The sequence below is a fragment of the Ornithodoros turicata genome, chromosome 2 (genome assembly GCF_037126465.1).
Source record: "Ornithodoros turicata isolate Travis chromosome 2, ASM3712646v1, whole genome shotgun sequence".
NCBI classification, from domain to species: domain Eukaryota; kingdom Metazoa; phylum Arthropoda; class Arachnida; order Ixodida; family Argasidae; genus Ornithodoros; species Ornithodoros turicata.
The window spans coordinates 18,083,727-18,107,667 of record NC_088202.1 but is presented as its reverse complement, the minus strand read 5'-3'; the positions used below and the strand labels follow the sequence as shown (position 1 = coordinate 18,107,667).

At 44.0% G+C, this 23,941-nt stretch overlaps 2 long non-coding RNA genes across 2 annotated transcripts in view; one reads left to right on the top strand and one right to left on the bottom strand.

The window, feature by feature from the left end:
* The window catches only part of LOC135383169 (uncharacterized), a 63,959-nt gene that overhangs the window by 19,808 nt on the left and 20,210 nt on the right, over positions 1 to 23,941 (bottom strand). The gene's annotated exons all lie outside the window — the stretch shown is intronic.
* On the top strand, positions 19,122 to 20,193 carry LOC135383168 (uncharacterized). Its single transcript, XR_010419710.1, has 6 exons — positions 19,122 to 19,471; positions 19,598 to 19,633; positions 19,691 to 19,781; positions 19,842 to 19,915; positions 19,997 to 20,087; positions 20,158 to 20,193. It is a non-coding gene; the product is annotated as an uncharacterized LOC135383168 (long non-coding RNA).

Sequence of the window (23,941 nt, the reverse complement as noted above, 5' to 3'; positions counted from 1 at the left end):
TAACATGTTGGGGTGAAAATTCCCAAACCAGAGACCTGCAGGGATGCAGTTTTGAAATCTCTGCTCTGGTGGCAATTCGTTTAAGGTGAACTGGATCGGCCACATGGAAGCCTTTGATTATGTATATACCGGACTGCCGTCCGTGTTGAAGGTTAGTGTGAGGTCACACAATTTCAAGTGTCCTGCGCTGTGTAGGCTACGGATAAGTTGTCAGTTTGTGATGCCACTGATGGTGTCAGCAGTCCTCCCCATGCATAGCCTTATCAAGTTCTTGTAAAGCACATCTTTGTTTCGTGTAACAACACTCTTCATCTGTTCATCCATGTTCAAGATGTTGAAGAAATACCCTTCGTGCTTTAGGTCTGACAGCTGTCTTGTCACATTGCAAGTGACACACACACCATCTCAGCTGTGCTTTCTCCGTCTTCAAGCAGTGCCTTGCAATATTTACATTAGAAGTGATGCTTTGCATACTTGTTGGCCCTTGGCAGCCACAGCTTGCGTAGGATTTGAGGAGGTAGGACGAGGTATTTGCTTCCTGGTAATACATCATTTGTGAAACAAAAACGTGAATGAGAGTGAGGAGGTCGTCAACTGCCGTCCACGTTAGTCCATGGCTAACGGTAAACGATATCACCATGCAGATCGCCTCTACCCTTTTCGTCGACGAATTCGGTAATGTGCTTTCTCCATATTCTTGGAAGGCAGTAGCAAGCATTTCCGTTTCGATGGAATTGCTCATGTTGTCATCGAGCGGTATAGTTTCAGGGTTCGTGCTCTGAGGCTCTGAATCGTCTGCAACGCCAACGATACTCTCCAATGATGTACTTGAAAAATTGTCTTGTTCCTCGCGTAAAGGACTTGCATCGAACAGGTGGCTTTAACGTACGACGGGCTCACCGGCATCAAACATCCCTCTATCCGACTGATTCGTGTTGTTCGACAGTTCAAGGGAAGTACCCGGGTTGGCAGAGTCCACATTTACGGGTATTCTTGTAGCCTCTACTATTCTCTGTGATTCCTCATCGGATGGAGTGAAACCGCTTTGCTCCTCACACGCTGTGTGTGGAGTCGCTCACCTCATCCTTGCTATGCTGGATCCGATCATTCTTCGGTTGTAAAGTGTCCTTCTCGGCACCTCAAACGGAGCATCCTTGTAGAGATACAACTTTTTTTCTCTTCGCAGCTCTGCTCTTCATACGATTTGGCATTTTTAATCAGTTTACACTAACAGTCATGCGTGCGTGAATGGCAAATGGTGAAGCAACACGCAACACGGCGTCAATTTCGTAAAGATTCCTTCTCGCTATGTCCCTCTGCTACCCTAATATTCTAATAAAATATACTTTTACGATTAACGCCGTTGACAAGACTAATCTTCAGATCTTTTGCCTGCATTGATTCATTCATTCACGGAATTCTACGAAAGTATGACAGCGACGGCACCACGGTTTTCGTCTGCTACCAAGAAGCAAAAAAAGAAAACTTGTGGAGAAAGGCTAGATATACAAGAACTCGTACTCCAAACATTTTTGTAGCAAATTTAAACAGTCGTGACAATTCCACAAGCGATCCTAGTCTCTTAAAGACGCCTGCATTTTGTTTTGGAACGACGTGCTTCAGCTCATAATGTGTAGTGCGCTCTACGGAGCCCGAGAACAACAAATGGCGAAGACTACGCGTATCGCCGCGGAGCCGCAGGTGACCCACTTTCGCTTTTGGAGTATTGGGCATTGGATTGCCACATGTGGTGAATGCAGTCTGGACTAAGTACCTGCTTGTTCTAGTGTTTGGTTTGCGCTGTGCAGACGTAATGTCTGACATGTATCTCTACGTTATATACAGTCAACCCTCGATTTATGAACACCCTCGGTTCCCCGAAAAATCGTTCATAAATCGAGGGATTCATAAATTGAAAATTCCGTTAAGTGAGTGCTATCAAGCAAATGGAACAGTATTTTCGAGTTGATATTGTGTTTATAATGCAATATATTGTGTAATTTTGCTTTGGACCATGGCTTCTACTGTATCAGTCTCACAAAACACAGATGTTAGCGCATTCACACTCTGTTTATTATGCGATACTAAATAGTTTAATTTTGCTTTGGACCATGCCTTCCGCTGTGTCAATCTTGGAAAGAGGAGATGTCAGCACATTCGCACTCAACTGGTCTCGGATTTCCTCTGGGATTTTTAACCAATGTTTATTAATCTCCGGGTGACAGCGGACACATTATTCATGAATTGAGGTCAGGAACACTTTTGCAAAAACCCGTGTTGTTCGGATTTCGAGGGGTTAAGAACCGAGGGTGCAATACCTCGAAAATGTTTTGTCTGTTGAGGCGTCATTCATAAGACCACGAATAATCCCCTTGAAGGTTTTTGTTGGCCTCGGAACGATCCGTTCATAAATTGAGGGCAAAAACGCTGGGCAACTCCTAGTTGGTTCCCAGAAATTCCATTCATTATTCGAATATCGAGGTTCATAAAACGAGGGAAAAACGCATGTAAAAAGTTTGGTTCCTCGTGCCAGTGTTCATAAAACGAGGGAATTCACAAATCGAAGGTTCATAAATCGAGGGTTGACTGTATATCGATGACGGAACGGAAGCCGTACTTCCAGCAACTTTTGTCAAGGATTGCGAGCCAAAGAAAGGTTACAAGAAAGGTACGAAAGAGGCGTTTTGGTACGCCGAAGATGGCGCCATGGCCGGGTTTTACCCAGCTGAAGTGAAAATGCTTGGCAGTAAGTTAATTTTACATTGTGACTGCACACGCAAGGTGTGCATCCGCTAAAGCGGTGTGTTTATTATCGGGAACTTGTAAACGACAACTGGGAACCCTTATGTGTTATGTGATTGCTTCGCTGCAGAAACCGAAGGCCACCTGATTCGATCCATGCTGGATGGAAATATGGCAATCCTTCGCATTTGGAAGTGCGACGACGTGCCACAAAGCCAGGTGGGTCCGTAGCGTGACGCTAATGCGATGTCAGCGCCTTCAACGAGGCCCTCTAACAATTGCAATCCATTATTTTTCAGTTGCATGCCACGGCGCCGTCAAAGAAGCAGTAAAGATGCAACGAAACGGGAGCAAGAGAAAAACATATGAAGAGGGTATTACAGAAGAGAACGCATGAAGAATGCAGTGCTAATGAGCCACCACCCAAGAAGGCAGCGTCAGGTGGGTTGCAGTGTTGGGATGCTGGCTGTAAGCAAATGCTCCTGCGGTACAAGGACATGCTGGGTGCTGAAAGTAAAGTTGAGCAGGATCTTGAACACAAAGTTGAAAGTTTAGAAGCAAGGTTGTCGGCATTTGGGGAAAGACTGCACGCTGTGGAAGAAGAGTTGTCTGCAGAAAGGACCCTCTGTCGCCGTTTCCAAGATACACTTCTCAAGAAATTTGGTATACTGCTTTTCTGTCTTCATTGTTGTACCACAGTCTTTTGTAAGCCCGACTGCTCTCTCCATGTCTGCCAATTTCCTGTACATCACATTGGCAAGATGCATGTTGTCATGTATGTGAATCATAATTATTGGTCTTGGGAATGGTTTGCTTACAGAAATTATCCCCGCACCCAGAGAAGAACAAGGGACGCAGCAAGGTGACTATGGGCTACTCGCATCATCGGAGCAAATACAGGCAGCCTGACGTACTATAAATCACTGTGAGGTTGCAGAAGAAGGGCAATGGCGTGCAGGTAATCATGCGACGATCCTAGAGGCGCCTCATGCAACTTTTCTTGACGAGCAGCATGTGATGTGTTCCAGTCAGAGGTCTGTTTGTTACACGAGGTTAGAGCTTAAAGTAGCACACAAGTCGTTTTTAACACACTGTTTTCTTCCTATAAAACTGTTTAGTAGGCCAGTAAGATGCACCATGAAGCAATTCGCACCATAGAGTGATAATTATCACAGAAATTGGATTCAAAGTACGCTGCAAAAAGCGACCGTGCGCAGCGGTGGTGGAGAGCACTACCAGCCTTTCTCTGCCTGCGACCTCGCGCTGACGCTACAGGATCCGCTCTCGCTGATTGGTTCAGAGTTCTGCTACTCGGCTGTTCGGGGCTATGAAAAGCATTGCTCCTCGCTCAGTCATGATTCAGCTGCTCCTTGTATCCCCAATTCTCCGGGAGAACTGGCAAAATTGGTTTACGGTGGCAAAGGGACAGGGCGCTGACCCCCACTGACCAGCGAACCAGAACGCGTGGCCCCTGTATCGTCATCAGTGATGTGGCATTGTACTTCTCCTCCTCCTTATACCCGGAGTGGCGAGTTACGGGTTAATGCGCGGAGCTATGGTTATGTGAGCTTTTTTTTCTAGGAAACAAATTGTACACATCCAAACCTATCGTGCTATTCGTTAAATTGACACACACACTTTCGTCAGACGTCTTAATCTGAAAAGTTTTTGGATGGTCCTCTGTACTCCTTTAAAGATAGTGCAACTTGCTTTTTTCTTCAAAGCTTATGTTTCTTAAAACATATAAAAAATGTAACTACCCAGGTTGACGAAGGTACCCACAAGAGACCATCATAGCCAAAATGTCTGATGAAGTTACTTAAATATAAAATGTCAACACGGGACAGAATAAATTAGCATGGGGAGATACAGAATTGTCTAACATTACTTTGTCTAGCTTGCGCATTAGTAACTGTTTCCACTGGCTAGTTCATTAGTAACTGTGCATTGCTCTGCGACTTTACCTTATACTCGCAGGCCTACACCCATGTTTCATGGGGAAACAGAGAACCTCCAGCTGCTTCACAGCTTGCTGTAGAGAATGCTTCCCCTGTGGTCCCGACTGACACCACAAAGGCAGCGACAAGCTCCAATCCCGCCTGCCTACAGAAGAAGTGCAAGGCCCCCAAAAGAGAACTTGCCATCGATGAAAATAGGAACACCAGTACTGTGACAATATTATCTATGGTGGATCACAAAACAAGTATATGTATTTGAGACAGTCTTTGGCAGCTCATAGACATGGCATATGCTTTATTATGAACAGCAAGCACCTTGTAATATCTGTGTGTTTCCGCCAGAATAATTTTGTGGTCCTTTTCGTTGGTCTGGTCTGAAAGCTTTTTCATAAAAAAAAAAAGGTTGCACAGTCAAAGTCCTTTACAACGAATGCCTTTTTAATTAAAAGACCGCTATAACAAATGCTTGTCACAGTCCGTCAGCGCTCCATTGAGCGCAATGTATAATTAGAGCCTTTATAACGAAATCTTTTAGAACAAAACTACCGAAATAACGAAGTAATTCTGCGGTCCGATTACCGAAGTGCACGACCCATACAACGAAGTTTCAAAAGCAGATGCTCCCGACACGTGGCAATGGGCAGCGCAGCATGCCCCGCAGCGTCATTTACCCCCTCTCCGCCTCAGTCACGCGCCCGTAGTTTCTGGTTTCCCCGCGCGCATTATCCGAGGACACTGAGGTCATGTCCCTCCAGAGACCCCGTGGCCACTGACTCACTAGGGGCTGGACGCAAAAAGAAAAGGGCTGCTGTCTTTTTGGCACACATTTTGTCTGATAGTGTACTGACCGAAAGTGTGGAGCTTTGAACGCTCTCGTTAAAAAAAATGTTGTACTAGTGCATCGCGACTATTATCGTCACTTTGAACTGCAATACCGCTGCACGGTCTTTTTTAGTGAAGTCACTTTTACAACGAATATTTTATGCGGACCCTTGGAGTTTGTTGTAAAGGACTTTGACTGTACCACCACATACCTGCGCCTGCATTTCTCTCGTATGTCACCCTTAGTTACAACTCGTTGTATGCATAGCTACTGAACATCAGGTCACTCTGTTATGTAATCCATATCCCAGACTAATCCTGCTTTTGTATGCATTTTAGGTGCATCTGGGGAATGATGTGTACGTTAAGAAGGAGAAGCTCGAATGGGCAATGGCGTCCAAGAGAGACTCGACATTCTGCCGAGAGCTTTCTCGGCAGCTTTGAAGGGAGACTGACCTCCAACCTCCTGGGTCGAAGCTTAAGTGGGGCCATCAGCAATCGTTATGCTAAGACTGGTATTCCCCCGAAGCCTGCCTTGACACCCCAAAGAGTTCAGGCCCTTGCAAGAGAGTGCTTCTAATATGGCTTTCAGAATACATGACTCTCAGTCTGGCACATATAGCGACATAATGTTACAGCAGCAACCTAGACACAGACACAAAAGCCACAAGAGAACGATACTGCTTACTTACTACTTACAACTGACAAAGTTTACTGTTGCATCCACACACTTAGAAGAAACACTAGTCTCGTACAAATCTCGTAGCTCGAACCGGTATCATACTATAGTTCATTTGTTCTACTCATAAATTTCATGAAGGTACTGGAGGGACAAAAGGTAGGAGAACACTGGGGTGTCACATCTTTCCATTGGGGTGACACGCTAGCACCAAACAGGAGCAGCACATATGGCGAGACGCATGGTATAGCTGGTCACCCATTTCTTACTCGATCCCTTGACGCCCTTTAGCAGGGGGGCCATTCCATGCCAAACATTGCCGAGGTGACGTTCGACCTCTGTCGATTTGGTTATGACAGCTAAGGTAAGGTAAGGGCGACTAAAAGAAAGGCTTTAGCTGCCATCACAACATTGTTGTCGCTAAGTGTCCATTTAAAGTTACAGGGTTAGCCTTTGACTACCTCTGCAGTCTACACATGGTGGTGCCATAATTGTGGAGGTCTCTTTTTGTGATATGCTAAGGAAGAAGTGTTTGTAGGGTCGCAAATATTCTGGCTACTCGCTATATTATCCTTCAGGCGGTACAATAAATGTATTGAGATACAAAGTTTTACATTTTTTCTTGGCTACATTGCTAGAAGTAAAGCGACAAAATTCCTTTTAATCTGGAGGTGCTAATGTGTACTACAAGCCAGAAAAGTCTAGTTGAGAGGCTAATCAACATGATAGGAGAAACAGAAATGTTCAAATATGTGGCTCTGGCAAAAGTGCAGCAATATAACATTTGAGGCTCCGGTTGGCCCACCCGTAGAGCATACTCATCGAAGGACTGTTGCATGCTTGCTTTTGCTGCCAGACGTTTTGGCAGTCCTCTGGTGCCGTCATAGTCTACTATTCGCTCCAAGATCTAACGGTGCGCTGCGGAGGAATGATGAACTACCGTAGTCTGGGTACCTCCCTTGTGTCATTTGCTTTTGCACGTTTACTCCGCGTTCAGTGCAGTAGGTGGATCATTGGGGAACCGAACGGTATCGTACCGTCGCGGCACAAGTGATCTTCCGGTGAATATACACAAGAATTACGGAAAAGAACCGTCAACTTCGAACCTCGACCGGCGTGTTACCCACACTAGGTGACGATGTCGCCTCCTCTAGGTCGATCTCGCAGCAAATACAAAGGAAAGTTGCAAAAAAAGTCACAGAATGGTATAAGTGAAATCAGGTCAATAAGGTCAAGTCAATCAGGTAAGAAGGTTCGCACCTGCTGCACCTTCGATGAGCTGCCGAGGAGAGCATAGTGACAGCTGCGCGCGCTGTCTGCGCGGGGCCCTGAACTCCAAAAATTATGTTATCCGCCATAAAAACATATACTTTCTTTTTAACTTGCTCGTTGTATTCTGCGCTTCGCTATTTTTTTTATTTACGGTTAAAGGTGCTGCAATTCTGGCAGAGACGCATATTTGTATATTTTTTTCTCCTATTACTTTGTTTAGCCTCTCGACAAGACTTGTGGGTTATAGTACCCATTCGTATCTCAAAGTTAAAAATAGCTTTGGCTCTTTACTTCGAGCAATGTAGCTGAGAAAAAAATGCAAAACTTTGATTCGCGAAGCATGCTTTGCAGCGCCATTAGGGTGCGTATGGAATTAGCCAGAATATTTAAGCCCCTCAGATACGTAGACGAACACTTCTCCTTTAGGCAGCATGAAAATAGTTGCAGTATCTCCATAATTTTGGCTGCAACATCCGTAAACTGTGGAGTGGTAGAAACTCAGTAACTTTGAACGGTCACTTATTTATTTTGGTTATACGTTGAGGAACAACAAGTGTCATTACACAAAGGGGGGCACGACATAGGCGTGACATAACTGCGACTCGCTGTTATACGAGAAATAATGCATACAGCTAATAATCATGTACTTGAGGCAGCTATTTTGTGATGACAGGTAAAACCTTTGGTTTTGTGGTTTTCTCCAAGTAGCGAATTTGTATGAATTTTTTTAACAAAATGGACGAGGGTGCAGCGTCACTTTTTTTACATTTGGGATGGAATGACCCAGGGATCACTCCAGTGAAGAAATATGGTGGTGCAGTGTTACGTGAACTTTTTGCCTATGCTGTACATGTGTTGTGATTTGTTTTCAAACATTGCGTGATAGTAAACTTGTCAGTTGCAAGTAAGCACCTGTGTTGTCTCCTCCTTCTGTGCCCATGTCTGAGTGGCTGCGTTAACGTTACTTCACATGTTACAGTTCAAGGACCACAACTTGATTGTGACCAATGTGAAACGACTCAACATAAAACATTTCGCTAATTACTGTCCTTCCTTGTTTTTCAGATGCATACCAACAATATGTCAGCACAAGGCCCTCAGATGTTTCGATGTCCAAAAGGCTTGGCAGTTTTGTTTTATATATGCGAAGCTTTCTGAATGATTTGAATAAAGAATAAGGATCTAGTCCATTCTGTCATTTTTTACTGCATGCGGAATTTCATTTATAGTTTCTTACAGCATTCTAACGGAAATGCTATGAGATGCCACGCAAGAACACTTAAAAGTAATGTTGTAAGAAACAAGCTATAAGAAATCTATGAGATCCTAGGCCTGTGAGGTCTCATAGAAGGATTCCTGTAGGGAATTCTATAAGAATATTTATAAGAATGTGGGCAGAAACCCCATAGAGTTTCTCTTATGATTATATAAGACATGTGTGTGAGAGGTTTTGTGAGATTTCCCAGTAGGGAATAACGGGTTTCTGAAATGCATGTAAGCGGAATATTTCGCTTTGAAACAGTCGAAAACATTAGAAAATGAATTTCATCTGTTTTTGCAGCCGGATCCGCGCTCCCCGCAGAATTCAGGCAACAGTGTGCGAACGGACGTCACTGGAGTCGGTCATGAAGACAAGCTGTGTCCGTCGCAAGCTGCAATCTTCCGACTCGCAATATGCTGCTGAAGAGTCTCTAGAAACATCTGCGTCCACGCTTTCGGTGGTATCGGATTGTAACCAACCTGGCGACGCCGTCACCTGAGCGATTGGGAATCGCGCCGGCAATGACAAGCACTTTTTGCTTAATATTCAGTCACCAGCATTATAAGGGCACTAAACAGCTTGGCTAACATTCTCTCCAAATATCACGCCCCATAAAAGAATGTGGCTCTTGTTAATATGTGTTTGCGCGTTAAACTTGTCCGTCTTCGTCTCTTGTCTTCGTGATTTTACGTGTCTAGATAAAAATAAAGTTTGGCGTATGACGATCGTGAAGCTCGGGACATTCCTAGCCATCACGAGATAGAGTTCTGACGTGTCCTTGGCTTATCGTTATCTGCTGCGTACTTAATCTGCAACATAGGTTATGGGCCCAGATATCAGCTTGGCTACGGTAAGCATTAAATAGACAATCGTCAATCCTAATCATTGAAGATGGCAGAAGGACTACCTACGTCTCACTTCGAGAAGTTAGAGGGAGCGAAATATTACAATATAGCACAGACATAACGCTGAAGAACAGAGGAACACGCGGCGACACGTAAACAACAACAGAGGAAAATAATCTATCATTGAACCATCGTAAAATCGACCAATATACAATTTTCATTCTAACAAACGCTACGAACCTTGATGGAGGTATCCAAGACGTAGAAAATATGGACTGTTTTCACTCCTTTCCTCAAAACCGGGAGACTTTGTCTGTATCTATGTGACCATAGCACCGTGGATGGTTTATCACTCAAAGGGTTAGGGGCTATATTACTTCGTCCAGCAAACGAGGCGCTCTAGAGGGCAGATAAGAGAGTTCAAAGTCGATATGTTTTATTGTGCAGCGCAAATAGATGTCGATATCACTCACGGGGGTCACTATCTTTTCGCATCCTTTCCCTGAAACGGAAATCTTTCGTCAAAGTGGTTGACAAGTCGACTAAGTTTGTAGAGATGCGATATTGTTATTGAACATGTAAAGAAAGTCCAAATTATTAATTGGTAGCAACGATACTCCATCAAAAACGAAAAACAAATTTAATTACATCAATTTTTGTAATATCTTGCAACAGAAAGTTCTAATGAACCACACAGAAATATCAAATGTGAATTGCAACTCAGAGTTATGAGGCATTCCCATCTTAGAGGTACTTACTTATGTCAATCGAGTGAACAATTGAAACAAATACAAGACAATAATTATTTCAGGCAGTAAGTTCACGACTAATAGAATATCAGTAAGGGTAAGAACGAGTAAGGGTTATTAGAAAAAAGCTATGGGACAGTGCAGCTGAAAACCGGAAAAACGGTGATAGTGTGCGGTTATCTTTTACACGACTCAAGGTAAACAACACTGTATTTGAGTGGGACCTGAAGACAGATAGGAGAGTGGAAGTCTCTTTGCACACGAACGACTGACGGTCGGCACGTGCAGACTCTTCTGTCGCTGCCACAAATGATCTATGTAAAATCTTGCATGCCAATGCTAGAAGTATATTAAATAAGAAAACCGACTTAGAATGCCTATTAATTGAACACAAGCCTGACGTTTTAGCAATCACAGAGACATGGTTATCTTCTGACATATCTTCAACTGAGTTTGCCATTGACGACTATGCCGTCCTTAGAAGGGACAGGGGGGCTCGTGGTGGCGGTGTTGCGCTTCTCATATCTAAGTCACTGTCGTATTCTGTAATCGCACCATCTTCATGTGATTGTGAAACATTGTGGTGTAAATTACAGACTGACAGAGGGAACGTATATGTAGGTGTTGTCCATAGGCCACCGTCTTCAAATAAGAAAGTATTAGATAGTTTACGTCGATACATGTTCAACCAGCTCCCGTGGCATAGTGGTTAGAGTGATCGCTTTCCACGCCGAGACTGGGAGGTGACACGGGTTCGAATCCTGTCACCGGCTGTGCTGTCTGAGGTTTTCCCTGGGTTTTCCGAAGACTTTCTAGACGAATGTCGGCACAGTTCCCCTTGAAGTCGGCCCAGGACGCATACTAACCCCCCTGTCCCCCACTCCTTCCTGCTGTCCTCTCTTCATCTGTCCACGTCTATACGCCGCTCATAGCCACAGTTGCTTCGCGGCGCTAACACGAAATAAAAAAAAAAATACATGTTCAGCTCACTTGGTGTGGATGCTAGAATTGTACTGTGTGGCGATTTTAATCTCGACGGTATTGATTGGGATGCTATGTTCACTGGAAGTTGTAGGGAAAGAGAGAGTGCGGACCTTCTGCTAAACATTATGTCAGATTTCAGCTTGACCCAGTTACTGAGAGAACCCACAAGAGTAACAGATAATTCATCGTCCCTTTTAGACCTCGTGTTTGTGAGCTGCCACTTAAATAATTATACCTGTGAACTTGTAGATGGCCTCGCTGATCACAAAATGACTATTCTATCCTTACAAGTAACACCAGTTTTGAACCAAAAAGGGAAATACCTGTCCTTTCCTAATTTTGTGCGTGCTGATGATGTAAGCATAATTGATTTCTCGGAGAGGGAATTTGACAGATTCAGATCTCTTTCGACAGACGTCAATATTAATGATCTCTGGTGTTCTTTTAGAAACACCGTTACGTTTTGCATAACCAACTATGTGCCCCTAAGTAAAAAGAGGACTCATCGAAAGAGTCCCTGGATTACCAGAGAAGTTATCCACATTAAGCGTCGTCTGAATCGACTCCACAAACGTCGTCCTGCTAGTCGCATGGCTATTGTGAGTCTACGGGCAGAATTGAAGGCAACAATAGCGAGAAATAAACAGCTTTTTTATAGAGTTACCTTACCAACCTTTATTCAGTCCTCTCCAAAAAAGTTCTGGAGGTACCTGACTCCTAAGAAAGCACCTCAAACCCAAATTATGACAAGATCTGATGAGTACCTTCCAGATACTTTCAATGCCTATTTTTCTTCCGTCTTTTCGGTGGAGAACGGAATTGTCCCTTCCTTTGCCAGTCATGGTTTTCCTGCTATGAAGGACGTTTTGTTTTGCAGCGAGGGCATACTTTCTCTTCTCCGAAATTTGGATGTAAAGAAGAGTCCAGGCTATGACGGGATTGATAATCACTTCTTGAAAAGATACGCCGATTGGGTGTCCCTGTATCTCCAAATAATATTTACTAGAGCTTACACAACAGGTCAGATACCGTTTGATTGGAAGGTTGCAAAGGTAATACCAGTTCCCAAGAAAGAGGCAGCAAGAGATGTTCAGTCTTATCGACCTATTTCTCTCTTGTCCACAAGCTGCAAAATATTCGAACACATTCTTAGTAAACACATGGCTTCGTACCTTGCGGAACACAGACTTCTTTCTCGTTATCAGTATGGTTTCAGATCTGGCTCAGGTACTGTAAACCAGTTAGTCGAATTTGTACACGACCTTTCTATTTCCGTTAATCGAAACAAACAAACTGATGTTATATTTCTAGACCTTGAAAAAGCTTTCGACAAGGTGTCACATTCTAAACTTCTACTCAAGGTCAAGGCCATCTTTAAAAACGACAAGCTATGTGGTTGTTTGCAGTCTTATCCATCTGATCGTTTCCAGTTTGTTAGTTTTGAAAACAGCCCTTCAGCTATGACGTCGGTCACTTCTGGGGTCCCTCAGGGTTCAGTTTTGGGCCCATTACTATTCATAACTTTTATTAACGACATTGCTGAAGGCATTAGTGCTAACATCAAGTTGTTCGCGGACGACTGTGTGTTATACCGTGAAATATCTTCAGGAGACGACCATGAAGCTCTGCAGTCATCATTAAATAAAATTTTGAGCTGGTGTGACCTATGGCAAATGAGCATTAATAGGAGCAAAAGCGTAGTTATGAGCGTGACTACAAAACGATCTCGGTTGATACATGACTATACTATAAACGGTGCGGTAATGAATCGAGTATCAAATTATAAATATCTAGGTAAAACATTTACCGACAGCTTGAACTGGAATAGTCGTATAACAGAGACTGTTCGGAAGGCCGGTACCCGCCTCAATTATTTACGTAGGACCTTAAACGACGCAGATTCTCACACGCGGCTAATTGCGTACAAAGCACTAGTACGATCAGTTATGGACTACGCTTCGGTGGTATGGTTCCCTGAGCAGCAGAACAAAATACATATGCTTGAAATGATCCAAAGAAGAGCTGTTAGATTTATTTATGGCAGATATTCGCGTTATGACTCCCCCTCGCAATTACTCCACCTCGCGGGACTGACACCATTGTATCAAAGGACTCGAATTCAGCGACTTAAGCTACTATGGCTCATAATAAATAACCATACCTGTATTAGGCCTTCTGATTATATTACATTTAACACAACTGGTAGCCACCGAACGAAACATAGCAAATCCATAAAACAATTATTTTCTAGGACTAACTGCCTTATGTACTCTTTCTTTCCGCTGTCCATTCAGGCATGGAACGAACTGACGGAGGAAGTGGTACGGTGTGACACCTTGTCGAGTTTTATGCTGGCGATCGCAAATTTATAGGTAGAGTGTGCTGCTACGTTTGTTGTAATCTTATGTGAAGGTTGTATGCGTGTGTAGATGGTTTTTGATATATGGTATATACATGTGTTCGAGGTTCATCTAAATTTTCTGTATATCCGCGGCTGCTACGGAGCAAGATGTTTCTCCGTGTGTATGTAATCCCACTCCTTTTTTGGCGTCTAAGACGCTAGAAGTATAAATAAATAAATAAATAAATAAATAAATAAATAAATAAATAAATAAATAAATCAGTCCAGTGAATACTTGAAACAAAGTCAAAACAATAATTCTCACGACAGGTGGAGATTATAGCATTCTAAACCAGATAATAAAATTTTAATCAATAAAATAAACATAGATATGCTTTTAATTAAGTGTAGACGTGCACTTGAAAACAGAAGAGACAATTGCTCTACATTGAAAAGATGGACAGATTTTGTACTCGATACCATATGTCATGGGAAGATGTGATAAAAAACTGCTTCAAAAAGGAGGAGCCGCGAAACGATTTTATTATCGTTGCATTTCAATACGTCCTAGACATGGTCGTATTCGGAGATATGGTACAAACTACAGAACTGAAGGTGCAAGAATTTATATGCCCAATCTACAATACTTATAAAAATATCTGCACATCAACGTCGGAAGGGCCACTGGGATTGATGGCGGAGTTTTTGAGGTTTGCTAACGAAGAATTGAAATTAGACCAGATGTAATTGTAATCACTGCAATGGGTATTGCGTTCATCAAGGAAGCAGTCGGATCAAATTATCATATATAAGCGGTCTATATCGCACGATTCATTACAGATTTGTTGAAATTACACATATCTGAGATGGAAAGTACATAAAATCTCATCACGTGATATGTTCCACTACCACGGCAACGCAATTATTTTATTCTACCAGTCTCTGCAAAGATGTCGAATGAACAGAAGTTCAATATTGTCGTGCAAGGTCTGATGTATTATCACCTGTTGAAACTCAACAAACATATCAATTGCGGTGGACCACCGGACAATTTTCATCTAATACTCACTTGTACGCCATTCAAGAATCTTCATACAAAGAAAGGAAACATCAATAAGAGACTGTGCAGGTTCATCGCGACAAAGTTCAAGTTGTTGAAGCAATACAAACACGCCGACAACATAGCGCCTGCGTTAATCAACATTGGATTCCAGCGCCTAATAATCAAAATAAACTATTTAATGTCTTCGGAATTCATCAATGAGACAACAAACGAAAACTTCAGAGATTGAAATAGAACTGTAATTTATCGAAATAAACAAGTGTATAACTGAAACAATAAATGTAATCTTTGTCATCATTATAATCGATTCTACGCATCACAATGAAAAACACCTTGCATTTAGCATGGCTAGACTGAGAACAGTGATCGCTAAGGAAACGAATATTCCACAATTTGTGTAAGAATTCTCATATGGAATGAGACCTGACCACCAAATAGGTTTTACTCGACCACACTCTGTACAAGTTCAACACCCGAAGGATAGAATTGCCGGAGAAGGAGCGGTCATTGAAATTTAGAGACATGATACATCAGTCATACATGATTACAAAAAAAAGGATCACTAATCTAATGTGAAAACTTATCATATCTCATGAGTTAAATTCCACAGTGCATGTATATTTCTCTATCAGTTGCACTAGCCCAGACGTAGTAAAAGAAGAAGAAAAGGCATCTTTGACAAGCAACCGGATTGGAGTGCGGAACAAATAAATAAATATTTTTGTCAACACAGTTGTCCATTTGTATGACTGGATAGGAAAAATGTGCCGTCCAAGATATGGCAAAACGGGAAATAAGGCAAGATAACTGATTGCGGCGGGTAACTCAAAGCATTCGCGACACAGTGTCATCGACTTTTACAATCGCATTCGGGTTCAGTGCCTGGGAGATAATACGAAGCCTTCGCGAAAAGCGAATCTATTATCAGATGCCACAATGCAAACGAAAGATTTTACGAGCATGACGTGCAGGCCAAGTCTACATTTCGAATCACGTACTCTTCGTAACACACGGCACACAAATGTATATGAAATAATTTCCAAGTGACAATCAGATTTTGGGAGAAGCGGATCACGCAACAGCCATCAGAAGTGCTTAACCAATATACAATGAAGATGAGCGTTATGCATAAACACAATGGGATATATGTTATATCAATTATAATAACCAGATCAGCGCAGGTCACACATAGACGTAGATCCAATTCACAAGATATACTCGAGATTTCTCGTAGCCATACAGAAAAACTATCACATTATTTTAGTGTCATAGCATCCGGGCACTACAAATGGAAAGGCCATGAAAAAAGGTATTCGTTCGATCTCTACAAAAAGGATATCCAAGACGGCCGTGAACGAAAACAACTTTATCGTCTTCAATGTTGGAACAACTGAATCGACCAGTCACAGTGCGCCACGCTCCTCAATGTATCAGGGCACACCCTTTTTCCTTTTTTCATCGCCCTCTTTTCCGTCTCAACCACAACCGGGAAGACGAAGTTGCTGACACCTTACTAACCAGCCCAAACCAAATACCAATTCATTACGCACTCCCCCGGGAAAATGAGAATTCTCATTTGCAAAAGTACTCAAAGTGATACCTGCCCCACCAACAAACTAGTAACCACACAACTCTAACAAATCTCTAAGGGGTAGAGCAGTTGCACTGGTCTGCGCAATACTGTTTTGTCCGACAGTCTCACTGCACACGCGCGAATGTTTTTGTCCCTGCCTGGAAACACCTCTGTGATGCGTCCGGTCTTCCACAGGTGACACGGTAGTCTTTCATTATGAACAATGACTAAGTCTCCCACTCGTAGCGTCGGTTTTCTGCTGGACGTCTTGGCCATGTGCGCTGACCTAAGTTGCAGAAGATATTCTTCTTTCCATCGTTTCCAGAAACGATCTAGTAAGAGCTGCTGTTGTTTCCAACGGGCCTGTAGATCCTCTGTCGGCTTCGGTGCGCTCTCAGAGAAGGATGGTACCGAAGTAACCCCCCAGTAAACCACCGATGTCCCATGGACGTCCTGAAAAGATCCCGAAGTCCTGATCCGCGAAAAATGTCCCAATGATGTAAATAAGACGTCATTCGAAACGTCCTAGCGTTGTCTAGCCAGGATGTATTTTAATGATATCGCTGTGACTTCGAAATGGCGTCCCGATCGGATGTTGATTTAGAAGTAGAATACAAACATACTTTCGATGCTTATTATATTTTTGTATCCTTATGATAACGTTCAACAGCGTGCAGCAAGAAACTAAAACAGTGACGCTAATTTTTATCCGTGTTACCGAAGTGGCAACACACAAAAATTATTCATCTGAATTTACAAAGAAACTCCCGACATGGTCCGAGCTTAGCAGATGTACCACGTTATCTAGCTTCTGTTTCCTTTTACTGTAGTGCTAATAAAGGTAGTTGGGAAGGCCGAGAAGACCTCGATATCTCTTGCAATATCTCCATGTAGAACGGAACACACACAACTACATCTCCAGATGTGCTTCCCTGCCGGAACGAGAAGACATAACATCATTGAATTGTCGCCACAATTCCAATGAGATCCAAAGACAAATCAGACAGTCAATTCGTTCATTATGTAGCCGTCAGGTACAAGTTCCTCACTGACAGAATCAGGGTTTTTGAAGAGAAGCTATACCTTCGCCACATCATGTTCCACTATGTTGTGTGGCGAAGACCGTACCCACGGAATAAAGAAGCAATTCAATGAATTGGTTTAATGGATATAAATGCTAAACGCTGATTTCCACTCGATTTAATGTAATCCAACATGTTTTGTACACACTGCACCAGTTCAAAGAATGCGAAACCAATTGAAGGAATTGGCCTAGAGTATCAATAAAACAACAACTTTATTTCTAAGGTTAATAATGTGGAGTTTCGTCGCTAGTGTGGATACCCGAGCCCACTGGCATAAAATGCGATGAAATGTGCCCCTTCACCATAAGGATCGAAGTCCTGACGTGTCTAAAAAGACCGAAAAAGCTCTCATGACAGAGTGTTGATGGGCTGGATTTCACCAGGGGCCAAGCAATTTTCATAGAGAAAGAAAGGGTGAAATTCCAACTGACTAAGGATCTGAGAGAGCGCGGTTCGGGAAGGTTGGTAGCATGGACAAATAAGAAGAATGTGCCCAGGTCCCCTACAGCACCGTAGTGACATCATCGGTCAGAATAGATCAGATATGCATAGAGATTCCAACTAAGCACTGCACATGCCACTTGAGGTGGCGGTTGATACCGCGGCGTCTTTTAGCCATCCAGTGATGGTTTAACCCCATCAGAGTGATATCGCGGTGTTTCGCGATGGGTTCCCGTGTCTAATATCTTGGCCTGCAGCGGCGATATCGGGATGCTGTTTCTTGTGACAAATTCCCCTTCCATCCCCCTACGCGTGCACCTTGCGGCTTGTGAGAAATCCTGGCGGTTGTCCAGATATTTGAAAATTCTAGGCAACCGTCGGTGCTTCTGATACCTTTAAAGTCTTGTAAATCCCGCCCGGACTGTTGGATCGAGACCAAAATTCAGGTCCGAACGGGCCTGGATTAGCTGTGTGATCGCGCAAATCACACAGGAACTGATCTGTAGTGGTTTCGAACTCGTAGGCGGAGACGCGTTAGTAAAATTCGTTTTTCCGAACTTCAGTGCCCTTGTTGGAAAGAAGTTCGCCTCGGACAGGGTTCATACTTGGAGAACCCACTTTTCTCGACGCGGAGCACGTGATAAAATTCACCGCGTCTCTCTAAATTTAGCAGTTCTCGAGTTAGAGGATTCCGCGTTCACACTCCTCCCAATACATGGGACCAGCGGCTTCCCCGTCCCCCCCCCAAAAAAAAGCCTTCTCGTTGCTGCCACATGGTCATGTTTGCCTTCGTTATGAAGGTCTCAATGTGCTCATTCCAACAGCGTTTGTCCCGCAGGCGCGCGATGTTCCGTTCTCCCGATATCGGCTCAAGAGCATGACGAGCTGCGAGGCTGGCTAGAGCCACCCTGAAACGCTTCCAACTTTTCGGTGTCGTAAGTCGATTACCCGATGTCCGATTTAGTCGAAATTTTGTGTGCGCGTGCTCTGTTCCCTGCTCTACAACTTTCCAATTGAGACCAGCCGTCGATTTCCAGTGGTTAAGACGTCATTCTCGAAATTCCTGACACCGACCACAGTTCACCGATTTTTGTCCCTGTCTTCAGGCTTGAAGCCCACGGCGGATCCGACTTCCTTTTAATGGGCACACGCACTCGACATGGGAAACGCGTAGAAACTTGCCGCATCTTTCTATCCCTCTCGGTTCTCGAGTTAGAACACCGTGGCAACGGCGGTTCTGTGATACATGGGCCTGGGGCATTTTTTTCGATATCGGGTTCTTGCTGGCGCAGGAAGGTGATTGAAATGTGTTTTTGAAGAGGAAAACGTCCTCTTTCCGATAGCGTTGGTCCCGTCTTCGCGCGACTTTCCGTTCCCTTGCTACATTCCGAGGAGCGCCTGGGCGCTGGGGCATGGCCTGGCGGGCAGGTGGCCTTCCTGCCGTTTCTGCGCTGCGGGCGGTGTCCATTTCGCTTGCAAGCTTCGTTGCGTTCGCGCGCCTTTTTCTGGCTCCCGTTGTCTCGCGTTCCGTCGTTGCTCTGGTGCCCTGGACTGCTGTGAATGTGTTTTTATGCCCTACTAGTGTTGCCTGGGGGTGCTTTTATGTGTGCACCCTGGAAGATAGGTCCAGAAGCCTTGCGATTTCTTAGATTAAAGGTTAGTTCTATGTTTGTACGATTCGTGCAACTTTTGTTTGGTATCATTCCTAGCGTGTGGGTACTTTATGCTAGCGGTGTGATTATTACCCTTTTGATTCCTATTACCCTATGCTTTATCTTTCAGCTAAGTGTACTCGTGACCCTACCAGCACTTTTCAAGGTGAAGATGCAATATCGTCAGTGGCCCCGTTACTAATGTCTAATCTATTAATTTCAGATACTTTCGACGTATTCATTGCGGTGAACAACGCGGTTGGGACAGCACACTCACGACGTGGGAAGGTCACAGAAATGTTGAAAGACATCAGGTAAGTTACGCTAAAGTGCGTTTCAGAGCTCTTCAGTGACTTGTGTTTACTGCGAAACAGATTGGGCATACGCTTCACCCGTGCAACTTCGTCATGTGCTCCACGGCAGCACAAGCCTTTACGGCTGTGCCACTGTATGTAAAAAATGCTGAGTGATTTTAATAAAGAATTTGCAGGGAAGTACAATGTGTCGCACCTTGTTGACTCTTTTACAGATGTGTGGAAACGTCGTAGGGGATGAATGTGAATTATGGATCTCCAAGTGGCGTCGCCCGCGTCATTTTCAAGATTTTTCCCGTTTTGAAGGTACGTAGTGAATGTGCGAGGCATTCACGTTCCTACTACGTGGTTATCCATGCATTTCCCGTCTTCGCAGGCAATAGGGCTGTTGATAGGGAGAATGCTAGGCTACTGCAGACTGCAACCATAGGCACTGTGTCTAAAGGTATGCGTATACGTCGATGCGTACTTCACAGTGACATTTTGCTGTAGCAGTGTTTTTGAAATTACATTTCTTGCAGGTTAAGCTCACATGACGCGGCAGGGAAGGGAGTCCGTGGCGAAAAGTGAATATAGCCGAAGTTGGATAGCGTTAATTTTTGCGCACGAAAGGCAAGCTGGACACATCGCAAATCTCCAGTTGTACGAAACACAGTGCAGCATGGTCGTCGGTTATGCCAGTGCTCAACATATGTTTCAGCGTCGCACTTCGGACATTGCGGGCATATACCTTTAAGTTTTTCCCCTTGTGGACCGATGCTGTGTGTGTTCATGAACATCATGTTTTCAAAGACATGTAAGTTCTCAATAATAATGCGAAAAAAAAATGCTGGTCATGTTACGCTGTGATATAATACCTGGTGAGGTAATACGATGCTACACTGTTAAAAAAAACGTAAAATTACGCCATTTTCCTCTGTCGTGGCGACGGAGAATTTACCGTTCGCAAGACGTACGGAGGAACCGCTGTTCTCGCTGGCACAGGCGAGCCGAGGGGGAAGGTAGTTGTTGAAGCTGATACAGCGTGACCAACGCGTAGCCCAATCAGCGTTCACTTCGTCACCTGCGTTCGCCGTTGTGCTCTTTTCTTTTTCTTAGTTTTTGGCAGAGTGCACGTGCGCGCCTGTCATAACTTGTTTTTCTGGGGTCCGGGACGCTCTCACTTGGATCTGCGAACCACATTTCGTTGGGTATGTAGGTTTTGCAGTATAATTACCGTTTGCTTAAGCGTCTGTTCTCTTGCATGCGACACACGTTCCACTCCAACAGGAAGAACGCACGCTGCTGCGTCAGAGGCAATGTTTGAATGCGTTCATTGCCGGAAGCGGTTCCGAGGGCTGAATGACTACTTTCAGCACCAACGGTACCATGCCAGCATTGCTGATGGTGCTCGTTGCCCATTTCAGTTTTGCGGAGCACATTTCCATAAATACTCTTCGATAGTGTCTCATATAAACAGGCTTCACATTCAGGATCGTGAGGCGGTCGAAAAGGGCGGTGAGACTGTCCCCTGTCCGCTAAATTGCAGTTCGTTAGTGTCAGGACACGACCTTGTGCATCATTTGTGCGGCCACCTCAGGACCGGGCATGGTCCTATCACATGCCCCTATGAAACCTGCGTCAGCAAATTGAACACGCCGAGCTCTCTCCGCAGCCATGTATGGCGGTTCCACAAATCGCACAAGAATACTTATGGTGTTGAATCCCGTCTGCCATCGTGTAGTATCGTTCCTGTTGACAGTAGTCCTGAAAGCGAGGCACCTGACCATTCAGTGGACAACAGTTATACACCAAGAATTTGCGATGGCAGTGATGCCAGTGCGGCAGAATATAGTGGCTATCGTGACGCGCCTGTTGAAAGCCTCGACGGTAATAGACGCAGCGAAACGAGCATGTTCCAAAAGAGTGCAGCGGAGCTCACATTGAAACTCGAAGCTAAGCACATGCTACCATCAACAAGCCTGCAGGATGTAATAAATGAAATGCACATACTCCATGAACTGAGCCAGGAAAGTTTGTTGAAAGATATGTTGCGAATTTTTGGTGATAAATTAGAAAAAGAGGACGCTGAAAAGATGAAAGAGCTGATGAGAAACGATGAATTTAGTACAGTTTTCTCGTGCACGGGGCAGATGCGCTCAAAACATATGCGGCAGAAGGCATATAAAACGTTATTTCACAGTGTCAAACCCAGGGAAGTGTACTTGGGTATCAACGGGGATAACCTGAAGTGTTTCTACCATTATGTGCCAATCCAAGAAAGCATACGGTTCTTGCTTGCATCCTGTGAGGACAATGTGGTTTTCAATCGCAAGGACCAATCAGCAGACGGCGTATTTGACGACCATCCCTCATTTTCTGACACAGAAAACTGCATCAAAATTGTGCTCTACCAAGATGCTTTTGAAATTGCAAACCCATTGGGATCTGCTAGAGGAAAGCGCAAAGTCGAGGCAATGTATATGACTCTTGGAAATCTTCCCCTCCCCCTGAGAAAAATTACAGATGGAATACAACTCGTATTTTTGTGTTTAGAAGTTGATTACGTGTACTTTGGACAAGAGAAGGTACTCAATGTACTAATTAATGATATTACAGAAATGGAACAGCACGGACTTACTGCTGGAAGTCAGGTGTACCAAGTACAGTTGTCACATGTTGCTGGTGATAATTTAGGCAGCCATGCAATAGGCGGGTTTACACAGAATTTCAGCTCGTCAAGCCATTTCTGTAGGTATTGCCTTGTCACTCGCGAGGAATTCCAAAATGATGTCACTGCGGTAGGGCAGCGGAGGTCAGCAGAACATTACGACGGCGTAATTGCTGCTCTTGAGAATGACCCAGACATGAAGGAGTGCTATGGTATAAAAGCTCAGTCACCATTGCATAGAGTCAGCAGCTTCCATGTCTGTAAGTCAGGATTACCACCGTGTGCCGCCCATGACCTACTGGAGGGCATCGTTCGTCACGACATGGCCCTCTACATTCACTACTTCGTGAAAAAACAAAAATGGTTCACGTACTTATACTTAAACAGGAAGATTAGAGGCTTCCAGTACTGTGAGGCGGATGGGAGGAACAGGCCTCCAAAGGTTCCTGTAAATGCAAAAAAGCTGACTGGCCATGCTGCACAGAACTGGTGCTTCATGCGCCTGTTTCCACTCTTTATCGGTAACCGAATAGAGAACTCCTCGGACCCTGTCTGGATTCTTGTCCTGCAGCTTCGGGAGCTGGTTAGTCTCACTTTGTCTCCGAAACTCTCTGCTGCGCATGTAGCATATTTATCAGTAATTGCTCAAGATTACATTTTTTGTCGCCAGGCTTCTTTTCCTGACAACCGACTGCGCCCAAAGCATCACTACATCCTCCATTACGGAGAGCTCACACAAGAGTTTGGGCCTCTTGTTTCGGTTTGGACGATGCAGTTTGAAAGCAAACACTCTTACTTTAAAAAGTGCATCCGTTCCACTGGAAATTTCATAAATGTCACGAAATCGCTAAGCGAGAAACACCAGCTTTTTCAAGCGTTTCTTGCTTCACGTGGACTTTTTTCCTCCTCGATAAGAGTGTCAGATTTGGATGTCCTCCAAATGAATGCTTGTGCAGTGCAGCTCGCAACATGTCTTCAGCGCTACTTTGGGTCGGTTGACAGTGTTCAGACATGTGCCGCTGCTACGGTGCATGGAACTACTTACAGGTCAGGAAAGTATGTTGTGCTTTCTGGCTGTAGAACAGAAGTCATGTTTGGAGAGATCCAGCACATAATCTTTGCAAATGGTGTTGTTCATTTTGTTGTTTCACCCGTCAGAGGATTGTATTCTTCATCTCTTGGCGTCCATGAGCTTGTCGACAATAGAAGTGATAAGTTAGTCTGTGTACCTCAAAGTGGACTGGCAGACTTTTCCCCTTATGATTCATATCTGTTTTACAACAAACAGGTTGTTGTCCTAAAGCACGTTATGCCAAAAATCGCATAAGTGTTTTTGGGATACCTCTGCGCATGCATGTGAACCTTGCTCTTGCCACACTATTAAGAACTAAACAAACCTTCACTGTTTCCAAAAAAGAAAAAAAAAGCTATGCAGGTTCTTGAGTAAACCTTCGTATTAAAATGCGTGAGAAAATGTTTTGTTTCAGCCATGCCCTTGGTTAAACTCTGG